Genomic DNA, 10098 nt, shown 5'->3' with positions numbered 1-10098 from the left:
TGTATATATTTGGATAGTCATGCGAAAATGGCTTATATATATTTTGAGCATAGCGTTATAATCATTTTTCATGTTGTTCATGGAGTGTTATGGAAATGTTGGTAACGATTAGCCATTGGAATGGTTAATCACAGTCATTTTGGTGCTATGTATGACAAAATTTTAGTTGATCCATGGAAAACCATGAAATAGGTAAAGTTTACTTTAAAAATAGATGCTGACAGCAGCAGTGATGTGGATTTGAAAAATCACTAAAAATAGTAGGAATGGAATTAAATAGTGAATAAATTATGTAATCGAACCTTGATGAATCTATTTTGATATGAATGTAACGAAATGATCATATGAGCAGTATTTTATGAGATGTTTAAGTTTTTGTAAAACAAGGCCAGAGCGATTTCTGGATCCCCTGTTCCAACTTTGGAAATTCACTATAAATTAACCAGATATAATTAGAAGTCATGACCTATATGTACAGATTCCTTTTCAAGTCTAGTTTCTTTAGAAACAAACGGCATAAGTATTGAATCCCTGTACAGGGAGATATCTAAGTCGTAATGCATGAAGGTCAGAGTAGTCGAACCCTGAAACAGTGGAGAATTTAACTAATAAACTGTACTAATTGGCTTCACCAAAAATTCTAGAAAAAACGTTTTAGATGGAAATATGAGTCTAGTTTCAGGAAAAATTTACGAAACTGGTTTTCGAGTTTTGGAACTCGAGATATGATTTTTAAGGTGACAGTGACGCAGTTAGCCAGCTTGTCTGGAAATTTTAAAATGGACTGTGCAAATAAATGAATTAAGTCTGTTAGCACCTCGTGTTCGACTCCGACAACGGTCTCGGGTACGGGGTGTTTCAATTTTATTGGTATCAGAGCTACGGTTTAGTCGATTCTAGGACTACCGTAATACGTTTGGGTCTAGCTATAAATGCCATTATGTGTTTATGTGATAGTGTGGTGATTTTTGACAGTTAAAATGTGTTTCCTTATAGAAATGGATCCCGATCCCAACCGAACGGTATCTGATGATCTTGAGAGTGTAGCGCTGCTCCCTTTAGGGGACAGCGCAACAGACTCTCAACCTATTGCTAGTAATCAGAATGATGAAGCTAGACAAGCTTTTTATAGCGTGATGAATGATTGGTTCAACCAATACATTCGAACTAATACGGCTGTTCCACAACCTCCATTCCCGACTAATACAACCCCGCACCTACAATACATCCGTGAATCGACCAAATAAGGTCAAATAAGCCCCAGCTGATGTAAATCCAAAACACGGGCTCTGAATTTAAAGCTACAGACAACGATGATGCGAGCAAGCTGAATTTTGGTTGGACAACACTATTCGGGTACTCGATGAGCTATCTTGCACACCCGATGAGTGCTAAAGTGTACTATCTCCTTGCTACGTGATTCTGCCTACTATTGGTGGAATACGTTGATTTCTGTTGTGCCCAGAGAGCAAGTAACTTGGGAGTTTTTCCAAACCGAGTTTCGAAAACAGTATATCAGTTAGAGATTCATTGATAAAAAACGGAAGGAATTTCTTGAACTTAAACAAGGTTCCATGTCGGTTACTGATTATGAATTAAAGTCTGTAAGACTTAGCCGGTACGCTCGAGAATGCATTTCTTCAGAAGCTGTGATGTGTAAACGTTTTGAGGATGGACTGAACGATGATATAAAGCTGTATGTTGGCATTTTAGAAATCCGAGAATTTGTGGTACTTGTCGAGCGAGCTTGCAAAGCCGAGGAGCTCAGTAAGGAGAAAAGAAAAGCTGATATGGGAGCAAAGGAGTTTCGTAAGAGATCTTCAGAAAAGCCCTTTCAACAGTCATCGAAGAAATTTAGAGATGATTTAGGCCGATCTAGAGACACTTCGGGCTTTTCTAGATGAGATCGTGATCGACCCCCTGTGGGTACACGAGTCACTTCGGTCGCTAGTGTTGGAAATGAACGTCGAGACAGAATAGAGTGCCAGTATTGTGGTAAATGGCATTCGGGGAGTTGTAGATTCCATGACCGCTCCTGTTACAAGTGCGGATCAGCTGACCACTTTATTAAAGATTGCCCGAGATTGTCTGAACAGAATGTAAATCAAAGTGGGAAACCAGGTGCTACCACTGCTCAAGGTAGACCATCTGGAAACACGGGAAATCCTATTGGTGGTCAGAGAGGATCTAGAGACGCTACAACCAGATCTGAGGCTCGTGCTCCTGCTAGGGCTTATGCTATACGCGCACGCGAGGATGCTTCCTCGCCAGATGTTATTACCGGTACTTTTACTCTCTTTGATACTAATGTGATTGCTTTGATTGACCTGGTTCTACTCATTCTTATATATGTGAAACCTTAGCATCCAAAGAAGACTTTACTTGTTGAGTCTCTCGAGTTCGTAATTCAGTGTCGAATCCCTTGGGTCGTTATGTACTTGTTGACAAAGTGTGTAAGAAATGTCCCTAGTAACTGAGGTTCTGTTTTCCTACCGATTTGATGCTTTTACCGTTTGATGAATTTGATGTTATCCTCGGTATGGATTGGTTGATCGTACATGATGCAATTGTAAATTGCAAAAGAAAACCATTGATTTGAGGTGTGTAAATAACAAGATAATCCGAGTTGAGTCTACGGACTTGAATGGGTTGCCAAATGTAATATCATCAATGTTGGCTCGAAATATGTAAGAAAGGGTGTGAAGCATACCTTGCGTATGTACTTGATGACAAAGAGTTAGAAAAGAAACCTGAATCATGCTTGGTGGTTTGTGAATACCGGATGTTTTTCCCAAGAATTACCGGGTTTACCACTGTTCGGAGGTAGAGTTTGGTATTGAGCTTGTACCGGACTACACCGATTTCGATAGCTCCGTGATCGTATGGCACCAACCAAGTTAAAAGAGTTGAAAGCTCGATTGCAAGAGTTGACGGATAGAGGTTTCGCCGACCAAGTTTCTCACCTTGGGGTGCACCAAGATTGTTTGTGAAAAGAAGGACGGAACCATGAGGTTGTGCATCGACTATCGTCACCGAATAAAGTGACAATAAAGAATAAATATCCTTTACCGCGTATTGATGATTTGTTTGATCAACTAAAGGGAGCCTCGGTGTTTTCAAAGATAGATTTGAGATCGAGTTATTGTCAGTTGTGAATTCAATATTCGGACATACCCAAAACTGCTTTCAGAACGAGATACGGTCACTACGAATTCTTAGTGATGCCGTTTGGGCTGACTAATGTCCCCGCGGTATTTATGGATCTGATGAATCGGATCTTCAGACCGTATTTAGATCGGTTTGTAGTTGTGTTTATCGATGATATTTTGGTCTATTCAAGAAATGAAACCGATCATCTTTGAACACAGGATTAGTGTTGCAAATTTTACGGATAAGCGGTTGTATGCTAAGTTCGATGAAGTCGAGTTCGTTAAGAGAGGTTAGCTTCTTGGGTCATGTGGTATCTGCATCGGGCATTCGAGTTGATCTGAGCAAAATTTCAGCCATACTTAACTGGAAGCCTCCGAGAAATATTACTGAGGTTCGGAGCTTATTGGGACTAGCCGGTTACTACAGACGGTTTGTAAAGGGTTTCTCGATGATAGCCACACCAATAATGAAGCTACTTCAGAAAGATGTTAAGTTCGAATGGTCAGAAAAATGTCAGAAAAGTTTCGATCAACTAAAAACTTATTTGACTGAAGCTCCAGTACTAGTGCAGCCCGAATCAAGCAAAGAGTTTGTCATTTATAGTGATGCATCCCTACTTGGATTGGGTTGCGTATTGATGCAAGAGGGTCGAGTTGTAGCTTATGCGTCGAGACAACTGAAGCCACATGAGAAAAATTATCTGACCCATGATCTTGAACTAGCTGCCATCGTGTTCGCTTTGAAAATATGGCGACATTACTTATTTGGTGAGAAGTGCCATGTATATTCGGATCACAAAAGTCTCAAATATTTGATGACTCAAAGAGACTTGAATCTGCGACAAAGACGTTGGCTCGAGTTGTTAAAAGATTATGAGCTTGTCATTGACTATCACCAGGGAAAGGTTAATGTGGTTGCGGATGCTTTAAGTCGTAAATCACTATTTGCTTTACGAGCGATGAATGTACACTTGTCTATTCTATCCGACAATATGTTAGTAGTAGAATTAAAGGCCAAACCATTATTGATTCATCAAATTCGTGAAGCTCAGAAAGTCGATGATGAATTGGTCGCAAGACGGGCTGAATATGTTTCGAATATGGAATCAGAGTTTCAAATGGATGATGATGATTGTTTGAGGTTCAGAAGCCGTTTGTGTGTTCCAAGAAATTCAGAACTTATTTCGATGATTCTGAACGAAGCTCATTGTAGCCGAATGTCAACAACGATCTGAGACATCAGTTTTGGTGGCATGGTATGAAACGAGACATTTTCGATTTTGTTTCGAAGTGTTTAATATGTCAGCAAGTGAAGGCGGAACATCAAGTGCCTATGGGTTTACTCCAGCCAATCATGATACCTGAATGGAAATGGGATCGAGTCACGATGGATTTCGTATCTGGGTTGCCAGTATCGGCAAGTAAGAAAGATGCGGTTTGGGTTGTTGTTGATAGACTGACTAAGTCAACTCACTTTATCCACGTACGTATGAATTTTTCATTGGATAAACTAGCTGAATTGTATGTTTCTCAGATTGTGAGATTACACGGGGTACCTATTTCTATTGTGTCGATAGATATCCGAGATTCACCTCGCGATTTTGGAAGAAATTGTAAGAAGCTTTGGGTACCAAGCTGCATTTTAGCACTACTTTTCATCCCCAAACCGATGGTCAATCCGAGCGGATAATTTAGATACTCGAGGATATGTTGAGATGTTGCATCCTTGAGTTTAGTGGTTCATGGGAACGGTATTTACCTTTGATTGAATTAAGCACAACAATAGTTTTCAATCAAGTATTAAGATGGCACCTTACGAGGCTTTGTACGATCGTAAATGCCGTACACCATTGTTTTGGACCGAGCTCTATGAAAGTAAAATTTTCGGAGTTGATTTGGTTAAAGATGCTGAGTAGAAAGTAAAAATAATTCGTGAAAGTCTGAAGGCAGCATCCGATCGTCGAAGTCATCACGCGATTTAAAACAAAGAGATATTGAGTATCGTGGAGACAAAGTGTTTCTTAAGGTTTCATCTTGGAAAAAGATACTCAGATTTGGCCGTAAGGGCAAACTGAGTCCGAGATTCATTGGGCCGTATGAAATCTCCGAACGAGTTGGTCCAGTTGCATATAGGTTGCTTTTACCGCCTGAACTTGAAAGGATTCACAATGTTTTTCATGTTTCGATGCTTGACGTTCTGATCGATCCTTCGCACATAATTAGTCCATCGAGGTTGAAATTCAATCGACTTGAGTTATGAAGAAGAACCGATTCGTATCCTAGCTCGTGAAGTGAAAGAGTTGCGAAACAAAAGGGTTCCGTTAGTAAAGGTGTTATGGCTCAAACACGGAATCGAAGAAGCTACTTGGGAAACCGAGAACTCTATGAAAGAACGATACCCAAACCTATTTACCGGTAAGATTTTCCGGGACAAAAATTTCTTAAGTGGGGGAGAGTTGTGACAGCCCTAAATTGACCCTAGTCGAAAAGTGGTTTCGGGACCACAAAACCGAGTCATAAAAATAATTAACCGTTATATTTGATGCTTATTATATGTATATAGGCATGTGTGAAAATTTCATGTTTGAATTTTGTTAATTGTAAGTGAATTTTGCTAAATAGGACTTGTGTGAGAAAATTTAGAAAGGTGCTAGGCAAATGTTAAAGTGGCCTATTGATGCATGTTACAAAATGTTTGTCCTTGCATGTCAAATTACCCAAAACTTAGGATGGTGGCCGGCCATGCTATGGGTTAAAATGTATTATAAACATTTTATGTTAGTGTTTTACGTTAGGAATAATAAAATAAAGAACATGGGTAATAAAATAATAGTGGTTAGTAGGAGGAGAAACAAAAAAAAAAAAATAGCTAGGTTGCTCCTCCATTGCCGTGAATTGAAGGAAGAAAACAAAAAAAAAATGTTTATCTTTTAAAATCCTTGGCCGAAAATGCTAAGAAGAAGGGGGAAGGGGAAGTAAAATATTCGGCCACTCCTTCTAATCTTGAATAAGGTATGTAATTCATGGTAGCTTTTGGAATTTTTGAATGTATTAAGCTAGTTACTAAGTCCCTTAGTTAGCCCATGTTCAAATTTTGAATCTTGTTGGTAACATGAGCAATCGGTCATGAGAAAATGTTCAAGAAATGGTTGTTGTTCATGTTATTTGGATGAGAAATGGTGAGTTTTGTTGTTTCATGTTAAAGTTAGGTGAATGATGATAGATGACTGTTTGAACTATAAAAAGAATCATGGGTGAGCATTAGATACTAAGGGAAAAGAATCGGCTACCTTGTTATGAGCTAGGGCCGAATGTGAGTTTGGTTGTGTTTCAATATTACATGCTTAGTAGAATAGTGGATGAAAGTGCCGAATGTGGTTTTTGGTTTGGGCATAAGGAATAATAGTATGCATAGGTTTCGGCTTTGGTAGTACCTATGTAATTATAATTAGTTCATTTGATGGTTTGGCATGAGGTGATAAGTAAAAGTTTAAAGGTAGCTTAAGTTAATTGATTATATGTGTGTATGCTATTAGAAATTCAAGGAATTCTCGGCAAAAATGTGGTTAGGGGTTAAGTCATGGGAACTTGGGGTATTCATATGTGGACCTTAAGATTTTGTACACTATGACTATGTGAGTTAGGTGTTAAATAACTTAATCATGTGTATGCATGACCAAGTATAATCGGCCACATGAGTAAAGAAATGGGTTAATTGATATGTGGTAAATGTTAAGTGTTAAGCGAAATGGAAATGATATCATATTGGAATATGTATACTCGACCACATGAATGCATACATAGATTGGTGTTGCATGTATTCGGCTATAGGTAAGCATATTGATGATTCTATCTTGACTTAGATAATCGGCTAAAGGAGAATATTAGCTAATATGTTGAATTTGATTCATGATTTCATGCATATGACTCTAATGTCCAATATATATATGGACTAAGTACCTTGAATTTCTCTCGATGTTCAAGATGATTAAATCGATTTATTTGTTATTATTAAGCTCAAGAGCAAAGGGGAACTAAATCCGATAAAGGAAAGGAAAAGGTGATCGAATAGCCGTTGAAATCGTTCAACAGCATTCGAGGTAAGTTTTCGAGTAATGGAACTTAGATTATGATTCGATTAGATCATGTTATAAGCAAATCAAAATTATGCTCTTTGTATGTAGCTATTGAGCCGAAAATGATAAAGCTTGATAAGTGACTTGTGTTTGAATTCTAGTTATGAAAATGAAATATAGATGTGACATGATTTATTGATATGTGCATGAATATTCGGATGATAACCGGGCTAAGTCTCGAAGGCATTTGTGCTAGTGACTAATTCCTGCTAAGCCTCAAGGCATTTGTGCGAGTTACTATATCCGGGCTAAGTCCCAAGGCATTTGTGCGAGTTACTATATCCGGGCTAAGCCCCGAAGGCATTTGTGTGAGTTACTATAACCGGGCTAAGTCCCGAAGGCATTTGAGTGAGTAGCTATATCCGGCTAAATCCTGAAGGTACTTGGTTTGGGAATGAGTAATCTTGCTGTAATAATTTCAATTAATACGCTCGTAAAACCCCAACGATGAGGTATGTTTTGTATATGCATTGGAATAATTGATTCCTTTTAAATAGTATTCGCTCAATCGATTAACAAGATTCTGGCCTTTAGTCAATTTGATTCCTTATGTATGAATATAAGGGTTGGAAATGTGAAGTAGGTATGATTGTGAGAATATGTGTATATGAAATTATTCGTTTAGTCATATGAATGCTATACTTCAGTTGTGCATGATTTCATTACTCAAAACTTCTAAGCATTAAATGCTTATTCCGTTTCCTTGATTCTTTGTTTTATAGATTTTGGTTCGTCAGCTATCGGATTCGGGAGTGTCAAAGTCGAAGTCATCCACACTATCAAAGCCTTTTTGGTACTCTTTTAGTTGAACTCTGAAAATGGCATGTATAGGACTACCCTTTTGTTGTTGGTCATGTACCTTTCGGAATGTATATATTTGGATAGCCATGCGAAAATGGCTTATATATATTTTGAGCATAGCACTATAATCATTTTGTATGTTGTTCATGGAGTGTTATGGAAATGTTCGTAACGATTAGCCATTGGAATGGTTAATCACGGTCATTTTGGTGTTATGTATGACAAAATTTTAGTTGATCCATGGAAAACCATGAAATAGGTAAAGTTTACCTTAAAAATAGATGCTGATAGCAGCAGTGATGTGGATTTGAAATATCACTAAAAATAGTAGGAATGGAATTAGATAGTGAATAAATTATGTAATCGAACCTTGATGAATCTATTTTCATATGAAAGTAACGAAATGATCATATGAGCCGTATTTTATGAGATGTTTAAGTTTTCGTAAAATAGGGCCAGAGCAATTTCTGGATCCCCTATTCCGACTTTTGAAATTCACTATAAATTAACCAGAGATAATTAGAAGTCATGCTCTATATGTACAGATTCCATTTCGAGTCTAGTTTCTTTTGAAACAAATGGCATAAGCATTGAAGCATTGTACAGGTAGATATCTAAGTCGTAATGCATGAAGGTCAGAGTAGTCAAACCCTGAAACAGGGGAGACTTTAACTAATAAACTGTACTAATTGGCTTGACTAAAAATTCTAGAAAAAAATTTGTAGATGGACATATGAGTCTAGTTTCAGGAAAAAGTTAGGGAACTGGTTTTCAAGTTTTGGAACTCAAGATATGATTTTTAAGGTGACAAGTGATGCGATTACCCGACTTGTGCGAAATTTTAAAATGGACTGTGCAAATAAATGAATTAAGTCTGTTAGCACCTCGTGTTCGACTTCAGCAACGGTCTCGGGTACGGGGTGTTACACCTGCTCCACGCACTATGTATGATTATGCCAAACCTTCTTTAATAGGAACGAAATCTAGCATAGTTAGACTGGCTATAGCCACAATTACTTTTGAACTAAAACCTAACACGATTCAAATGATATAGTAGTTTGTTCAGTTTGATGGCTTGCAGGATGAAGATCCCAACGCTCACTTAGCAAACTTTCTGGAATTTTGCGATACATTTAAAATCAATGGCTTTTCTGATGATGCCATTCGTCTTCAGTCATTTCCCTTTTCAGTGAGAAACAAAGCCAAACAGTGGTTGAACTCGTTACCATGAGGGTCAATTACTACTTGGGAAAAATGACCGAAAAAATTTTACTAAAATATTTTTCGCCGGCTAAAACGACTAAATTACGTAATGATATCTCTTATTTTGTGCAGATGGATTTAGAAACACTTTACGATGCATGGGAGAGGTACAAGGACTTACTGAGAAGGTGCCCTCACCATGGGTTACCACTTTGGTTGCAAGTACAAACATTCCACAATGGTTTGAATCCCTCGACTCGGCAAATGGTTGACGCAGCTTCTGGCGGAACCATCAACAACAAAACACCTGAAGAGGCTTATGAATTCATTGAAGAATTGTCACGGAATAACTATCAATGGCAAGTCATGAGGACTAAGCCACCAAAAATAGCCGGCGTTTATAACGTCGACTCAGTTACTATGTTGTCAAATCAAGTAGAACTTCTCAATAAAAAGATTGATGGTTTACTTGGTTCTACGCAGGTACATCCAGTAATGAGATGTGTCTCAAGTGGAGGAGGTGTGCATACAGAATATCAATCCTTCAATCCCACAACGGAAGAGGAACAAGTCAACTATATGGGTAACAATAACTTTAGATCTGAAAATAACCCATACAGTAATACTTATAATGCAAGTTGGAGGAACCACCCAAATTTCTCCTGAGGAGGTCAAGGGAATCAAAAGCCACAAAATCATCAGGGTTTTCAGCAGCCACCTTACCAACAAGAGAAGAAATCGAACCTTGAGGAGATGCTCTCAAAATTCATATCAATGTTAGAAACCCATTTCCAAAATACCGAGATAGC

At 38.1% G+C, this 10098-nt stretch overlaps 1 non-coding gene across 1 annotated transcript; it reads right to left on the bottom strand.

Annotated features, from left to right (window-relative positions):
- Nucleotides 1–9388: 9388 nt before the first annotated feature.
- Nucleotides 9389–9495, bottom strand: LOC128294794 (small nucleolar RNA R71). Its single transcript, XR_008285101.1, has one exon. It is a non-coding gene; the product is annotated as a small nucleolar RNA R71 (small nucleolar RNA).
- Nucleotides 9496–10098: the final 603 nt, after the last annotated feature.

Source organism: Gossypium arboreum, chromosome 6 (genome assembly GCF_025698485.1).
Source record: "Gossypium arboreum isolate Shixiya-1 chromosome 6, ASM2569848v2, whole genome shotgun sequence".
Taxonomy (NCBI): Eukaryota; Viridiplantae; Streptophyta; class Magnoliopsida; order Malvales; family Malvaceae; genus Gossypium; species Gossypium arboreum.
This window is presented reverse-complemented; position numbering and strand designations above follow the sequence as displayed.